Below are 4,114 nucleotides of genomic sequence, written 5' to 3' on the forward strand. Positions count from 1 at the left end.
ATTTTTGAGCCTCAGATGGAGAAATGATCAAGGGCTGTTTTTTATTCCATGTGGTAGTTGATTTAATACTACCGTGCACAATTGATTGCCATAGTTTGAGAAGGTATAGCCTAAATAAGAATATGGTTGTCAACCGCCTGTGTGAGGTAGGGCTAGTGGCAGAAAAGCCCTAGTGGTAGAATATTACTTGGTGATAATGAACTCGAGAGTAGTACCATGTGGAGAAGAAGAACATCAAACATCTATATCAATCTCCCATGCATAAGGATTTTGAATTAGTTACTTCAGAGGTTTTGAAAAGTTCCACAGTTTTGACTACTCTCATATTGCATTCTCACATGTTACATTCTCAGTACCATGCTCGTACTCCTATTTATTTACCTTCCAACCTCTTCTGCCATCTCAAGCATTTGAGAATCTTGCACTTGCATCAACTAAATATAACTCATCTACGTTGTTCAATTGGACATATCGAATCTCTGTGTTATTGTTTTAGAGACTCCTATAAAGTCATTAAGAAAATTGATTCCCTTCATTTGTCGGAAACCCTAAAATTAAAGGGTTGCATGGAACTTTGTGAATTACCCTAAAACACAAGGCATTAGGCTAGTTTGTGCCATCTTGATCTTGACGTCCTTCAGCAATTCATGCGTATGCCTGTAGGTTTGGGATGCCTAACTACCTTACAAACTTTGAGCGGATTCCTGGTTGGATAGGATGATGGTTGCTATATAGGAGAGTTGGAATTTCTAGTTTACCTTAGTGGTTCATTCTACATATCAAGTCTGCAAAATGTGGCGAATGCGGATGAGGCCATGCAACCTATATTTAGCAACAAAAGATACATTGACAAATAAGAGTTTCGCTGGTGTGATACTCATGAAGATGGATTTCAAGTTGAAGAGAAGATATTAAAATGTCTCAAACCATACTTTCTCCTAAAAGAGTTGAAAATAGTGTTCTTCAACAGTTGTAAATTACATTCTTGGATTAGCAATCCCTATGTGATAGCCCTACCTTCCCTTGGAGCGTACCCCAAGATTTAGCGGACTGCCTACCCAACTCTCGCCAGGACTACGGAGTCAAATCACACAAGCCCTACATAACGCACGATAGAACCACAAGAAAACAAACAATCAGAGACTACTAAGCCGAAACATGATTACCAAACCATACGGTGCAATAGGATTTTGATTAAACGCTTCAACGAAAAATGCAAAGAACAAACGCCATGTCAGAATCCGGCCAAAAGTTGGCCGGATTCCTGGCCGAATTCGAAGCAGTGAGCAAAAATCAAAATTTTCAATCTCCCCTGCCAATCCGGCCAAGTATCCAGCCAAGATCTGGCCGGATATATGGCCGGATTGTCTGCAGTATTTTCCCGCCAAAATTTTTTTCTTTCCTTGTTCGAGCTCCGCACTCCCTCGATTCACAACGGATACAAGAAATGTTCACATAACCATAAAAACATCCATCGCAAACGAGTACTATTGAAACACATGATTAAACACTTATATATAAATACATCGAAGTCTTCCACGAATTAACTTGAAGTACAAACCATAGCATCCATAGTTATACAAAATACAATTAACGTTTTGGTTACAGAGGAGCGTAAACAAAAGAATGTCTATCACTAGCTCAACTCTTTTCTCCCAAAAATCACGGTATTAAAACATTGAACCCTGTAAGAAAAACAAAGATAATGGAACGGGGTGAGTTTACGCTCAATGAGGTACCACAAGTACAAGCAATCAAAATCATGGAACTTCACTTTTAACCAGTCAAATATACATTTCAAATAAGGAAATGAACAAACACCTCCAATAGAAAGGATACAGGTGGCTCTCAAGAGCCAAATTCTCGTTGCAATACTTGATCCCAACTCGTTGACTCTCCGTCAACGTTTGAAGAAACAAACATGACTATAGATCCCATTTACACCAAATTCCGTCCACCAAACATATCCCTTACTGGGCCCGAACACCTCACAGAAATAGAAGTGGTAATATTCAAGTATACCGGAAATTCAGAGTCTCCAATACCCAAAGATTCCCCAGAAACAGTCCCCATGGATTGCCAATTTTCCTCGACCAAGCACTTGCTGACTCGATTCAATTAACTACCCATGAGGTTGAGCTCAAATTTCACAGACACAGGAAGGTCATTGGATACAAGCCTCTAAATGACATCATATTAGGCACAAGTAACAGATTCAAATTTATACAGTAAACCAGTCACACAGGCCAGAGAACGAGTGTGATAAAGTACTCCCTTGTCTCGTATAGAATAAACAGATGGTACAGTCATTCAATTCACAAATTGCAAGTACAGATAAACCAGTTAAGCAACGATTCATGAGAGTGGTACACTCACCAGTTCAAGCAAAGATAACTTCAAAAGTTTTCTCCCAAAGTATGCCTTTGATCTCCAACACGTCCTAAGAATAACCAAGGTAAAACAATTATGGTTCCCACATCCACAAACCCAGTAAATGGAATGCACAAATGAGGTTCGACTACGCGTCATTTGCCTATCCAAGTTAACTACTAGTGCAAAGAGATAAAATTGTGGCTTTGGAGTAAAGCGGTTACAGTTGGTCCTAAGGACATGAACAACCCCAAAACCCTTCATTTCTACCAAAATTAATCCAAACTTGAAGGAACCAAATGGCCTTAAAATTTTGGCAGCACCTCCTCTCAAATTCCTTTACTTTTTCATCCTACAATCACTACCAAAGTTCATCCAAAATAGCCTCAATTGCACATACAAATCACAACCTATTAAACACACTTAATTAGGGTTACAACACCCTTCAATTTTAGCCAAGTGATAGCTCCAATAACCAACCACAATCATGCCCAAATTGGAAACCCTAATCTGAAATTCACACACATAAACCGAAATTTTCTTTGGGCAAGTTAAACTAGCCTATAAAATCTCAATATATCACATAACAAAGCTATCAAACCATGGCCAATTATTAAGAATCATATGAGGGCAGAAAATTCACCATAAAAGCTGAAAATTACCATAATACTACTTCAAACCATAATATGTCTCATAAATCTACATGTTTTGCAACCTTAAACCACAAATATGCTAGTATTAGAAGTAAAAAGGAATTTCTTGGCAAAGTTACCTAGTGACCTCAAGAAAAATGGTAGCTTAGCACTTCTTCCTCCAAAATCACTCCACCAACACCTTGGAATCCACCTTAGTTAGCACTTTTATGGAGTAGTTTGCAATTTGGTTGGTTGAAACTCAAGATTGAAGTAAGAAATTGTAGATGCAAGATGAAGTTTTCTCTCTTTTTCCTCTCAAAGGATTCGGCCAAGAAGGGTGAGAAAGTGATGAAATTTGGATCAAAATTGGTGTTTAGTAAAGGTAAGAAAGGTTGGTCAAAGACCACCTCCAAGGGTTTCGCGACAAATGGCATTATAGGGTTCAATCTCATCTCTTTGTTTTCCAATGGTTAATCTCTCTAACTAACCTCTAATTATCTCCTAGCACTTTGTAAAATAATATCCCTTTATACAAACTTCAATTAATCGTCAAAATTTTATTGCACTGACCACACGAGCAGGTCCCACCTCCATAATACGCTTCAAACTTAACATGAAATAATATGTACCAGGAAAATGATTTAAAACTATACTTACTTATTAAAATCTCTGGAAAATTACTATAATAAAGTAAAGTAAAGAAAATGCATGCGAAGAAATAAAATAAAAATAATATAAAATAAGAAAATTTTGCGGGTCCCCACACCCTATTTTGTGGATTGGTTGACATTAGTCTTTTCCAGTGTAAAAATTGTTCTTTTTTACCATCGCTTGGAAAATTATCATCCCTACATTTCTTAAGATATATGGAATAAATGATATAACTGTTATTGACCACATCTTCTATGGCACAGATGGGTTTCAAAAGCATTGTATGTACCCAAAGTTAGAGAAACTAGAACTTCATTTGCTATTGAATTTGGAGTGGATTGGAATTGAAAATGGTGACTCCTCGAGTGTTGCTTGATTTCAGCTTGATAAATTGGCTGAATTTTCTATCTCTCCCACGTCTCTCACCTCAATTCCCTATAATACTTGCAAATAATTTT

This window comes from Coffea eugenioides, chromosome 6 (genome assembly GCF_003713205.1).
Source record: "Coffea eugenioides isolate CCC68of chromosome 6, Ceug_1.0, whole genome shotgun sequence".
NCBI lineage: Eukaryota > Viridiplantae > Streptophyta > Magnoliopsida > Gentianales > Rubiaceae > Coffea > Coffea eugenioides.